General features: G+C 31.6%; 1 long non-coding RNA gene across 3 annotated transcripts in view; it reads left to right on the forward strand.

Annotated features, from left to right (window-relative positions):
• LOC149132055 (uncharacterized) overlaps window positions 1-15,311 on the forward strand; it is a 547,197-nt gene that overhangs the window by 202,971 nt on the left and 328,915 nt on the right. The window lies entirely within an intron of this gene.

The raw sequence follows: 15,311 nt of genomic DNA on the forward strand, positions 1-15,311 counted from the left end.
ACTGAACGGCTAAACAAGATCCAAACATTGATTGTTCTCGTTGTTATTGATGTTGTCTTTTGTTTATGGTATTGTTACTGTCGTTGTAGTTGCCGTTATATTCTCACATTATTATTACAATTATCAAAGCTTTCATCATGCTTTGTGAAAAATTGCTTTTAAGTTTCAAAATTCATTGTAATACCTGTATCACGATAATTGTCTGACATAGAGATGAAAAAAATATATTTAATTCAGGTAGACAGCTGTTAAAAAAAATATCCATCCACAATAGACAATGTGTGGCAATTAAGACGAATGGTAAGCATCAGCTCCAGGTAACCAGTGCAGCAGACAAGATGAAGTCTTGTATAAATATAAATTTCTGCTCTATTGTTGAAATACTATTCAACACGTTACACCCCTGTCCCCAGCTTCACTGCCAGAGGCTGTTATTTTTGGTATTTGCTTCTTTTATTTTATTTGTTTCAAGAAGAATACAGTAAAATAATTTCTAATTTGTTGTCATTTCTCACACATTATATTTTGTCCTATTTTCTTTAAAATTTTCTAATATTTTCTTTTATTTTTTAAAAATATTATTTCTATATTTTTTTTTTCTTAGAAAATATTATATTTGTTACTTTTTAGAATCTCATTTTTAACATTTTTTGGTTAAAATTTCATTATTATTAGTTTCATTATTGTTGTTGTTGCACTTGTTATTGTTATAAAAGAAATCATAATTTTAACTATTGTAACTCTAAAATAACAAAAATGATAACAAAAAATAATAATGATAAAACAAGAATAGGAAATTAAGTAAAAACCCCAGAAACATGGAATGACTGGAAAAGAAAATATAGAAAAATACTTTGATCAGTTTTGAACATTGAAATAATAATAAATTTGACTATATTGTATTTTGGTAGAGTTATATTAATAATATATTAAGCATATGCATTAACTGGTATTCACTCCTTCAGTTCTTTTTTTATAATTTAATAGTATCAAAGTTTTTAAGCATGTGTCTATTACGATTGATAATTGAACTCCATAAGGTATGTAAGGTGTATATGTACATATTTGTGCATATAGCTGTGTTGTTCAGGGAAATGTATTCTATTCATTGAATTTACACATTATACAAGGTACCTCTACAACTCCCTCAAGGAGTTGAGGGACCAAAGTAAAGCAAGGCTATTCATTTTACCTGCCTTTGTATGTTGTGAAAATTGTGGTGAAGGTTGGCTACAAAGACATGGCAATAAAACACAGTTTTTCCACACTGGCAAAGGTTGATAGAATACCCATCAATCATTGCCAGTATAAAAAGCAGACAAAAAATAATATTATTATTATGAGGTAGTATTTATCAGAGACTTTCACCTTCCATCTGTAGACACAGTCACTGCTTTTTTTTATTGAGTCTGTCTTGCTTTTAATTTATAAGATAGATACAGAAAATATTTTATTTTGTTTTCATAGAAATATCTTTAATCTTTATAAAGCAATCTATTGGTTCACCTTTAAGGTGTTAAAATGGAAAGGAAGTAATTCTCTTCAAGAGTATATCAATTTATTATCATCATTATTTAACGTCTGTTTTTCCATGCTGGCATGGGTTGGGTAGTTTGACAGGAGCTGACCAGCTGAAAGGCTGCTCAGGCTCCATCTTTGTTTTAGCATGGTTTCTGTGGTTAGATGCCCTTCCTAACACCAACCACTTTACAAAGTGTACTGGGTGCTTTTTACACGGCACTGACAAGCGTGATTTTTACAAGGCACCAGCACCTACAAGCCTGCAAGATTAGGGTTGCTCAGCTGGAGAGGGCTGCAGGGTATGATCCTGTATGCAAGAGCGATCACGCTTTTACTTAGCTTGGCATGTTTTTTTCAAGTTGAGGAAAACTATGTGGAAGCCTTCCATTGAGTATTGTTTAATTAATTATGAGTTGTCAAAAGCAGAAAAATACAAATTAGTTATTTACTTTGGTGTTGCTTCATATTGTAGCTAAAATTCTATTCCATTGACTAGAAAAAAAGAACTTAGTATATTTCTGAAGAGCAGCCAATACAGCATGAAACGGTCTGTCAGGAGACTTCCAAATCCCTTTTTCTTCACATCAAAATCATAGAAGAGAATGTTACATTCTTATTTCATAAACAGCAGAACTTTGTGATGTGTATGTATGTGTGTGTGTGTCTCCCCAAAACTGCTCAATGACCAGTGTTGTTTTTTTTATGTCTCCATAACCTACCTGTGAGAAAAGAATGGAACCAACAGTATAAGTCCAAGAAATAAAGTATGAAGAGTAAATTAAAGTAACTCTAAACTCTACTTTACAGATGTGTATCTGTTTCATGAATTGTTGTTTTGTAACCTCTCCAAGAACTCTATATTCATAAAATCTTGTTTGAATGTTCATGCTTTATGTTTTATAATGCCTTGTGTTTTCATTGTGCCTTGCCAAAATTTTGCTTTTATATAGTGTATGTAACGTGCAAGGCATCCTAGCTCTCTCACAAGTGACATGTACAATGAAGGAATGGAAACTTTGCATTGCCTAGCTGCTTACAAATAAGGTGGAAATAAGTGGTTCAATCAATCACTCAATCAATAAATCATTTAATAAATAGATAAATAAATAAATAAATAAACTACTCAATCAATAAATCAGTCATTTTTTTTCTGTCCTGTTGTTTATCCTTTATCCTTTATCCTGTTTGGTTCAGAGTTTGCTGATAAGACCGAGGTGTCACTTCATTTGACATTGACCTATCACTTATAGATGGATAGAAAGATTTATTTCCATGCCATAAGGAAGATGGTGATAGAAGGCAAATTTGAGCTCAGAATGCCAAAAGCCAGGATAGATACCATCAGGAATATCATCTGATACTTAACAAATTCCACTGGCTTGCTGCTCTGAATTGGTAGCTTATTTACCAAACCTGGAACAATGAAAAGCAATGTTGGTTCCAGTAGATTTGAACTTTGACTACTGGAAAAATATTGTAACACATTCTGTCTGACATTCCAACAAATCTACTAATTTGTCACCTCAATCAACCAAGTAATAAATATATCGTAAATAAATAAATAAATTAATAAGTCACTTAAATATATCTCATAGTAAATAAATAAATAAATTAGTCAACCAATAAATCAATCAGTCAATAAATATATCATTTAATGAACATTTAAATTAATCAACCAAGAAATCAATCGCTCAATAAATCAATATTTCACCCAAGTAGGATGAACAGAATCAGTTATTAATCTAATCAAATTTCTCAAGCAAAAAAGTGATGTGATTGTTAGACTTGAAAAGAATTGTTGCTTAAGATTTAGTTTTTATAGGATTTGAACTCAGAGCTAGAAGTTTACAAAAATTCTAGTCAATATTGCAAGTCTTCTTTTTTTAGCTGTTATTTAACTTTAGGTCAGCAATAATTGAGCAGATCTATCATAACAGGTGTTCCAGTCATGACATTCTCTTCTGTTATTCACTTTTTCAAAGACTCAAAAGTGATCAGCATTTTTTAAAGACAGAAGGATGTGATTTTACGAGATTTTGCTGGGGGTTTTTTCCAACAGATTGAGCAAACATGTAGAAATCTCATCATTGTTTACAGCTAATAGGAAGAGGTCCTTTAAAAGTTAACTCTCTTTGCCATTGGCACTATTCACCTCAGGCAAAATCAAGTGCACTAACAACAATAGTGTAGCAAAGATATTCTAAGATAACATTATTATATTTCATATAAGACATGGTTGTGAATGAGTGAAGCAACAGGCAAAATACCTTGCAATATATAACTATATTTCTTATATACGATGGGCTTCTTTTAGTTTCCATCTACTAAATCCACTCACAAAACTTTGGTTGGCCTGAGGCCATAATAGAAGATATTTGTCGAAGGTGCCATGCAGTGGGACTGAACCTGGAACCATGTTGTTTGGAAACAAGCTTCTGACCACACAGCCACACCTACGCCTTTAATTTCCTTCAATAAAGACCATATTTTCAAAGGAGACACATATGTACACATATACCCGTGGATACTCGTACATATATATAGACATACCCCAAGGATATTACTGGTAGTTACTTTATAATTAAAAGTAATTTCGGTCGATGACAAACTAAGTTGACTTATGTGGGATTTGAACACAAAAATGTCGACAGGCAAGACTAAATTTTGCACTGCATTCAGTGAATTCACTCCACAGATTTTATTTATCAATCTTAACTGACCTGTATTCATCGAGCATTATTAGAATGCAATAACGAGACAAAAATTGGGGAGAAAATTAAATGCAGATTGTGGTAATTAAAAATTTTATACTTGTACTAAAACATTCTCTTTGTAAATATATAGCGAAAGTCATTACAATATTAGCAATTTATTAATTGTTGCATTTAATGAAAATCTGCTATTTAAAATAAATTAAAAACAACAAAAAAAAAATCAATGATATAATTTCCCAATTCAATTTCACTTTGGTAAGATTTCAATTAAAATGTAAAATCAACATACATACACATCTGTGTTTGTATGCATATGTGTATACACACACACACAAGCATGCACATACATATGTACACATATACACATGCACACACACACATACATATATATAGACATATGCATATATATTATGTATATATACATATATGTACATATATATATATATATATATATATATATATATATATATATATATATATATACAGACATATATATATATATACGTGTGTGTGTGTGTATGTATATATATATATATATATATATTCATTCATATATATAGCCATATAGGCAACACACATGCACACATATATATGCATATGTGTGTGTGTACAAACATATATATATATATATATATATATATATATACACACATATACACACACATACATACACACACACACACAACTCAGCTATAGCAACAAAACCAAACACAATCCTATATTCTGGAATCAAGGATGAAAGCCAAGCAAATAAATGCATTTATTGAAGTAATTGAGAAAATAGAATTACTTTTGAAAATTAATAAATCCACTTCAATTTTAATTTTTACAATGAAACAACACTTTTCCTGTTTATGCGGGTTTTTATTTTTTTTCTTAATTATTTCCTCAACTACATTTCTAAATTTTGATTCTTCTTCCTGCGGCATCAAACTAATTTTGGACAGCAGACAGTATGTAGGTGGAGAGATGATAGTGGAGTTAGATTTTCTAAGAAATTCTATGGAAACCGTATTCTGAAAAGACATTATAGTTTACGTTTGTTGCTGTTGTTTAGCTTAAGGTTAATCCTGCTCATATAGGACTGACAATAACCAAAGTATTCCAGCCATGACCATCCTGTCTTCCTTTTCTTTTGCTATAACAAACCCCTGTGACTAAGGCATCTAGTTTAATTTAATTTTTTTTGTTATGCTTTGCTTTGGAAAGCAGGTTTGGTTTATAAGATTATAGTTAGCTGTCATTTGTTTACAAGTATGGCTTAGTGGTTAGTGGTAGTTGGCTCATGATCATAAGGTTGTGAGTTCGATATCTGATGGTGCACTGTGTTCTTGAGTAAGACACTTTATTTCATGTTGCTTCAGTCCACTCAGTTGTCAAAAATCAGTTGTACCTGTAATTCAAAGGGCCAGGCTTAACACATTCTATGTCATGCTTAATCTCTCTGAAAAACTATTTTAAGGGTGTGCATGTTTGTGGAGCACTCAACCATTTGTATGTTAATTTCATGAGCAGGCTGTTCCACTGATCAGATCAACTGGAATGCACAGCAGTGTAGCCAATAGAGTGTTAGTTAGGTATGACTTGGTAACGTGTACCATGCCTTCACTAATTACTTTAGGTGATTATGTAGTAATTGGAAAATTTACACAGCTTCACATGATGCTCCTGCCCCAACTTTTGATCCTAGTGGAATATCAAGGATGGAAAAGCTGCAGGGAGAGAGGGTTACATAAGCTCCTAGCTGCTACTCATTACAGCTGAGTAGATGAAGCAATGTGATATGAATAGCTTTTATGTACCATGTACCTTCACAGTTTGTGTGCATTTCATTGATACTTCTAGCAAGTTGAATGACCTTATAGAAGTTAGAAAATTACTATTTGTAAATCTCACAATGAGAGATATTCAGCAACAGTACTTTGGAGTAAAAATGATCTACTAACAGAACATGGCAGTCGTGGTTTAGGACGAATGTTGCTGTAATTTAGCCCCAGGAGACATCGTCTCCAGCTGGCTGTACGACATGGTCTGTGTCCTTAAATTTTCAAACAAGGGAACCTAGCACCAATAGAAGTTCTCTTATTGGTGTTAATGGTGATAGGAATGTCGAGAACTACATTGTCCAATGCGTTCTTTTCTTACATATGTGTGAGATACAAAGGTATGATATGAGGGAGATTTGTCTATTATTTCTTGCAAGATGGGTTACAGGTACAATATATTTGTTCATGTTTTATCGTGGAATTAAAACTTTCACAGAATTAAACTTTAATGCATAGGATAAAGATAAGAGAAGACATACAAATCTTTCTAAAATCAACAATAATCTTTGAATATAATTTAAATCTCTTGCATTTATGTATTTATTGCTGAAATTTATTCTTTTCTTTGGCAATAGACATTTTTTTTCTTTGTAAATGCTGTTTCAGTTGTTTTATATTAGTAAAAAAAATATCTCAAATTAATTAGACCTGGTATATTTTTGTGCTTGCTTCATTGATTAGAGAGAAATGAAAGGTAAATTTACCTAAGGTAAATTTACCTAAGGTAAAATTTGAACTCACACAGTGAAGCAACCAAGAGCAAGTGAGAGGGAGCCTAAATGTGGTCACTCACATAGCTAGAAATAGCAGCCAAAGTTACTCTCCTCAAACTACAACTCCCTACCTAAAGATAGAAGGAAACAATGGATAATGTAATCTTGGATATATTACCAGAAAAAGTGAGATGGCTATGGTTGGATCATTTTGGTCAGAGTTCTGTTCGATCATTGCCTGGAATCAAACACCAATTGTCAAACACCTGGTGCTATATTGTTTCTTCCAGCTTGCTCCACTTTTTGACATTAATATATGAATATATCTTAAAGATCATCCTAAGAATCATCATCATCATCATCGTCATAGTTGTTTAATGTCTGCTTTCCATGCTGGCATGGGTTGGATGGTTCGGCTGAAAACTGGCAAGCCAGGAGGCTGGACCAGGCTCCAGTCTGATTTGGAAAGGTTTCTGCAGTTGGATGCCCTTCCTAACACCAACCACTCTGAGAGTGCAGTGGGTGCTTTTACGTGCCACCAGCACTGGAGCCAGGCAGGTGGCACTGGCATTGGCCATGCTCAAATGGTGCTTTTTATGTGCTAATCAGGCAGCACTGGCATCAGTCATGCTTGAATAGTGTTTTTTATATGTCACTGGCATGGGTGTCAGTCAGGCGATACTGGCACCTGTCATGCTTGTATGGTGCTTTTTATGTGCCACCGGCACAGGTACCAGTCAGGCAGCACTGGCATCAGCTATGCTTGAATGGTGGTTTTTACATGCAACCAGCACAGGTGCCAGTCAGGCAGCACTGGATACATTGATATATTATTTTAGGGAGACTTTTTCTGTAAGAGATTAAGCTGACAGAATTTTTAGCATGTCAGGCAAAGGTTTAGCAACATTTGGTCCATTTTTACATTCTGAGTTGAAATTCCCTGAGGCTGGATTTGCCTTTGATCTTCTCAGGGTCAATAAGCATAGGGGGTGGGCAATATCATTGATTTTCCCACACCTGAAAGTTGCTGGCATTGTGCCAAAATAAGAAAGGATTTTAGGAATATTTGGTTACCTTTGATCAGGTCATCTCTGATCATAGGTCAGAGCTGGGTAGGGGTTTAGCATTACTACCAACAACAACAGCAGCAACAATATTGGCTTTTAACTTTAATTGTCACTGTTAATCCTATTTTCAGTTCCAAAACAGATTACTTTTTGAAATAAATTAAATCAATCAGCTAATCAATAAATCAATATATATTTATCTCAAGTGTGAAAACAGATAAAATTGACTGACTTTGCCTTGTCCAATTAACAAAAGTATTAATCAATGAATGATTAGAGTTCAGTGAGTACAGTGTCTCTATTGAGTTTATCTAAACCATAAGCATTGTGTCAATTAAGCTCTGCCCTTCTAGTTGTAATTTAACACCAGGCCATCCAGAACAGTACTATGATCATAAATATTCCACCTGTTACCAACCTATATAATCTTTTCTACTTTTCTACTCTAGGCACAAGGCCCAACCAACCTACATAATAAATCCCAAAGTTCCTTTCCTTATGATAGACAATAGTGTGATTTTGGATGTGTTAGGTTTATATTTCTAGCTGGTTAAGCAATCATGCAGAAACTCTCTTCTTAGCTCACCCTGCCCTTTTATTTCAACAATATATACAGTATATGTGTTGAATGCTGTTAGTGTATGATAATAGCTGTTCCAGTAGAAAAGAAACAAGCAAAACATAGACAAAAGTGGTGAAGCTAATGACTAAGCTTGACTGATTGATGTATAGTGCTTGCGTAAACTGACAACAAACTGATATAATATAGATAGAGAGACAGAAACATAGATAGATGGATTGATTGACAGACAGATGGATGGATTGAATAAGTAGATAAGGTGAGAGATAAAGGGAAAGGTAGAGACACAGATAGTCATGTTGGTGAGTATGTAAATAATCAAATAGAATGGTAGGAAGATAGAGTAGTAGGTAAAATATTCAATATTGCTTATAATGAGGATAAAAAACAAAAAACAAAAAAATCTCAACAATATAATTCAACTAACTTTATATTGCATGCTGGATGTAAAATATATAAGTTTGATTTTCCAGAAATAATTTTAGATAAATCTTGTACAATATTTTTATTATATTTTAATGTTATATATTTCTTAAAACTTCATTTTAAATCTTTGCTTTTATTTTTGTTTTCATTTCTTCTTTGAGCTTCTAATGTTTCATTTTTTTTTTTTTGTTATTGTTGATTTGTCTCTAAATCATATCTACTTACTATGTCATTGAGGAGAGAGAGAGAGAATTTTTATTTTTGCTTTTGACTACTATCCTCGTTGAAGGAGCTTCTACTTGAGGGTCAGTAATAATAATAATAATAATAATAATAATAATAATAATAGTGATGATAATCATTTAGAATATTTTCCATTTACCAAGTTAATAAACTACAAGAAATACTTGAGATTCTCATTGACGAAATCATCTCAGATTAATTTTCACTCTTTTAAGCTTTTAGCCACACACCCATCTATATACACATAGATATAAAAGCACGCACATAAACTACACCACATGACAAACAAACACATGCATGTTTTGTGTGGGCAAATGTATATATCAGTATGTATGAGCGCAAGCATATATATATATATATATATTTGTATGTATATATGTGTATGTTTGTATGTATGTATGTATATATATATATTTATATATATATATATATGCATGTTTGTATGTATGTATGTATATATATATATATTTGTATGTATGTATGTATATATATATATTTATATATATATATATATGCATGTTTGTATGTATGTATGTATATATATATATATATGTATGTTTGTATGTATATGTTTGTATATGTATGTTTGTATGTATATGTTTGTATATATATATATATATATATATATATATATATATATATATATATATATATATATGTTTGTATGTATGCATATATACATATGTATGCTTGTATGTATATACATATATATGTGTGTGTGTGTGTGTATATATATGTTTGTACATGTGTGTGTATATATATATATATATATATATATATATATATGTTTGTACATGTGTGTGTATATATATATATATATATATATATATGTTTGTACATGTGTGTGTGTACATATACATATATATATATATGCACACACATACACAGATGCATACAATCAGAAATAAAAGCACTCATTCAAACAAAGATGTTAGAAATGGATATATGCATATGTGTGTGTATGCATGAATATGTTGTTTTAATGTATGCACATGCATTGTGTATTTCTGTGTGTTTCATCATAGCTTTTATATTTATTCAACTGATACACACTTACTCATCAATCTATCTATGTATCCAACCCAACCGACCACCACCCACATAAAACACTCACAAACATGTTTGTGTCTGTGTGTGTTTACATGTGCATATGAATATATACATAGATAAATGTATATGAGCATGTGTGTATATATATGCATGTGTATATATGAGTGTGTGTATATAAGTGTATATGTGTCTGCACACACATATATGTGTGTGTGTGTGCATATATATATATATATATATATACACACATACATATGTGTGTGTAATCTGTGTGATAACCTTATAATATGCTTTACAAAGCTCCCCTTCAGGTATTGGCTAACAAATGTTATACAGTTACAAATATCCATAGTGTAATCAAGAAAATTTCAATATGGATTGAACAGGTTTTATTTCATATCACTAGAATTCTTTCAACGCACCATCATCAAATTTTATTGAGAAATGTTGCATATATTATACACAATATTGTATTAATATGATTCAACAATAGCTGTATACATGTGCACCTTTAGATGACCAGAGTCAAAAGTCTGCAGCTTATACACACACACACACACACACATATATATATATATACACACACACACATATATGCATACATACGTGTAAGTGTACTTTTGTATACACATATGCATTTATCACAATTGTCCAATGAACGGTAATGTGAAACTCTGAGTAACACTTCTGTGATAATTTTGCAGCTTTAATAACAAATACATATATGATGCATATATATGTGTATGTATATATATACATAAATATATAAATACATATATGTATCTCCATGTATATGTATATATATTTTTATGTATGTGTATGTATATATATATATATATATATATATATATATATATATATATATATATATATGGAGAGAAATATGTGATATTTGATGGGGAATAGTATTACATTCATGAAATATATATAACAGAAGGAGAAAACAGGATATTACATCACAGCCATCATTGTGATATCATGGTTATCATTGAGAATGTGAGATATCTTTACAGTGATGAGAAATAAAATAACAGATATATACTGCATGTTAAGGCTCTTCACAATGTCACTTAGTCTATAAACTTGTTTTTTATTCCTTTGCCCCAAGTACTTTTGAAACTTTTTTTTTCCCATGTATTTGTTATATTTCCTTTTGCTGATTGAATATTATCATGTAGGGTCCTCTGTAAGGTAACATGTAGCAATGTTTTATATCCACAGTTTCGTAACATATTCATCATAATTTTCTTTCTTATCATTATAATTAAAGCAATTTTTTTTTTTTAGTGTCAGCTTGGGTCTGTTGTTATTTGGTGTGACCACTCTTCCAGATGGGGCAGGAATAATTTGTGTGTGTGAGCAAGCACATAAGTGCAAAATCCAAAAAGAGAAATTAGCACTCAATAACATGGGCTGAGTCAAATATTAAATTTTAATTCAAATCTAATGTGACCAATCTTGATCAAAAATATAATACTTACTCATAATTTATGCAGTGTTTTATCATCAATAATATTTTAAATATACCTCTATCTCAATTTACCTGTCTATCAAAATATACACATGCACTCACACACGCATATACAAGGTGTATAAGATACTTGAGGACACATTTATGTTTATTAAAAAAATTATATATAATAGATAATAATTTTATATGTCAAAAAATGCTATGAGGATAAAAATAAACCTTCTTTTCTATAATGTTATTCAATAAAGCCACCTTCAACTTCAACAACTGCTTCTATATAAGATCTAAATCATCTACACGCTTGAATCAAGTGGTCCTGGTTCATTTTGACTATGGCAGCTCTCAAAGAATCATTGGTGTTATGGGTGTGTTCATTGACCTCTCTTGCAACAATGCTCCACATGTAATGTTCCAATGGATTGAGATCTGCAGAATTAGGAGGCCAAATGTTAGGGGTTATGTGATCATGAAACTTTTCAGCCATCCAATCCTGTGTTACTTGAGTCATGTGTGATAGTGCAGAGTCATACTGAAACACATATGGCCTTCCATTGCATACACTGTCTATCCAGAGCTTAACAATTATTCCCAGGACCTCAATGTAGCAAATGATCCACAGACCAGTACTAGTCTACAGCCTAGTGGTTGGGACCTCTGTTATAGAAGACAGGAACATTGCCCTTTTCCTCTTGACTAGGCCTTAAAAAAAAATGCAAACAAAATTACAAACGAACAGGTATACACAGAACCCATGCATTTTAACTAAATATATGCAAAATATTAAAAGTATGGCCATATATGAACAAGCAAAATGATAAATGAAAAATATATATATATAAAGAATATAAATTGTTAAGCATGTGAAATCTGTAAATCTGTTGCAAAGTTAGAAACAATATAAATGGTGGAACAAAATGGTCTGACAATTTAAGCTCATGCAGTGTGTTTCATTGGCTCAAAAGACTTTGATATTATTTATAAAATTTATGTTGTTTGAAGCAGAATGAAGATGAGGAGGGAGAGGAGAAAACAGAGATAAAAATCAATGGATTTTAATAAAAGAAGTAAAAATTTCCTGGTGTTTTTCAAATTTTCTTTCTCACTTTCTCTCCTTTTAATCTCTCCACTTTGCTCCTTTTTCACTGCTTCTTCTTCTTCTCTATCTTTCCTTTTGTCTACTCACTGGTATCCCCATCCAGCCCATTCTCTCCCAAGGAAATATATTTTTATGACAAAGAAAAATTTATGAATGCAAAATGGAGGCAAGATGAATATTTAGTTTGCTCTCTGGTTGTTGCAGGTTATTTATTTCTTTTTTTGTTGTTGTTGGTTTTCCTGTTGATGTAGAAAATTTCCAGAGAATCAATGTTTAAGTCACTTCTTCCAATTTTGTCTCAATTTTAATGTAAGGTTTGTAAATAGGATTGAAAGAAACAAAAGAAATTATATAGATGAAGACCTTTGTGTGATGATGGTGGTAGTGATGGTAGAGGTGAGTGTTAAGGATTTCCGCCAGTTTTCATCTTTTTACTCTCTCTCACTCTCATTTATGCTTCCTCTTTTCTATATTTTCACACCTTTTTATATCTGTGTGTATATATATAAATATATATATATATGTCTCTCCCTCTCTTTCTTTCTGTATATATATATATATATATATATATATATATATATATATATATATCATCATCATCATCATCGTTTAATGTCTGCTTTCGATGCTAGCATGGGTTGGACGATTTAACGGAGGACTGGCAAGCCGGAAGGCTGCACCAGACTCCAATCTGATCTGGCAGAGTTTCTACAGCTGGATGCCCTTCCTAACGCCAACCACTCTGAGAGTGTAGTGGGTGCTTTTACGTGCCACCAGCATGAGGGCCAGTCACACGATACTGGCAATGGCCACGCTCAAAAGGTGTTTTTTACATGCCACCTGCATGGGAGCCAGTCCAGCGGCACTGGCAATGACCTCGCTCAAATGATTTTCTAACATGCTACCAGCACAAGTACTAGAAGGCGACGCTGGTAACGATTACGCTCACATGGTGTTATTTACGGGCCACTAGCACGGAAGCCAGACAGCAATATATTATGTATAAATATATGAATGTTTATAGATCTATGAGTGTGTGTGTATACATACATATATATATATATATATATATATATATATATATATATATATATATATATATATATATATATATATATATATATACATATATATATATATATATATATATATATACATATATATATATATATATATATATATATACATATATATATATATATACATATATATATATATATATATATATATATATATATAGAGAGAGAGAGAGAGAGAGAGAGAGAGAGAGAGAGAAAGAGAGAGAGATACACATACATACATACAAAGAAATATATATGTATATATATGTGTGGGTGTATTTATATATAAATGTGTGTGTGTGTGCACACACACACACACAATCACTCACACATACAATTATTTTATTTGTCCTTTGGAAATGGGTATGTCTCAATAGCATGTACCAAGCTTCTTTACTCGTTTCAGGTATCCATTCTTATGTGTGCAGACATAGACACCATCTTTGTCTGATTCGTGGGAGAGGAATCTGCTTCAGTGTTCAACTTGTACTTTATTTGCCATAAATGAACAAAGGGCAAATTGAACATCGGTGACATTTGAAATAAGAGCATACAGAGCTAAAATGAATATGAATATTGTAACAGATTTTGTGTGATACTCTAGCAACTCTCTCTCTCTCTCTCTCTCTCTCTCTCTCTCACTGCACACACACACACACACACATATATATTTATATATATATATATATATATATATATATATGAATAAACAAAGCAAAAAATGGAACAAGAACATAACAGGCAACAACAAAACATATATATATATATATATATATGTATACAATTTAAATATAGGATAAAATCTTTATGAGAATTTATCAAGTAGTTAGCATGAAAAACCTCATAAGGGAAAAATTTATTAATTATTCCCTATAAATATATATATATATATATATATATTAAGGGCATTACTACACATAAATGCCTCACACTAGGAGGGACTCCTTAAAGTCAAACCTACCAATATATATATATATATATATACATATATATATATGTATATATAAATACATGTGTGTCAGATATTGAAGTGATTGCAAAGCAACATGAAATTTGCTCAGGAATACAATGCATTCCCAGGTCAGAAATCAAAACCTTAATCTATCTGCGCACGTTGTTCAGCATATTTGTCTCATTTACAAATAATCTTCATCGTAATCTTCTCAGCCTCTGTACATCTCCCAGATTCAAAGATAGTTTTCTTATTAACATGTAGATTCACTCTTCTTTAACAGGATTCATATAGTGTGGCAGTTATTGACAGAGAAAGCCCTTGAGGCTAACAAATTCAACACACACTGATCCTCTAATGCATACTGTGTTTATAGATGTATATATGCATACTTTATGTGCAGATTGACGTTTGCTTATCTGTGTATGAATGCATAGATCCATATTATCATATACACAATAGCAAGCACAAACACACATATAATGTTTCTTATCCATAAATCAGTTAGTAAAATACATATGCTAATATAATCAGCACCGAACTTTAAAAAAATAGCAAAAAAAAAAAAAATCAGGCAATATAATTATAGAA

This window comes from Octopus bimaculoides, chromosome 18 (assembly GCF_046866305.1).
Source record: "Octopus bimaculoides isolate indiv1 chromosome 18, ASM4686630v1, whole genome shotgun sequence".
In the NCBI taxonomy this organism is placed as follows: Eukaryota; Metazoa; Mollusca; class Cephalopoda; order Octopoda; family Octopodidae; genus Octopus; species Octopus bimaculoides.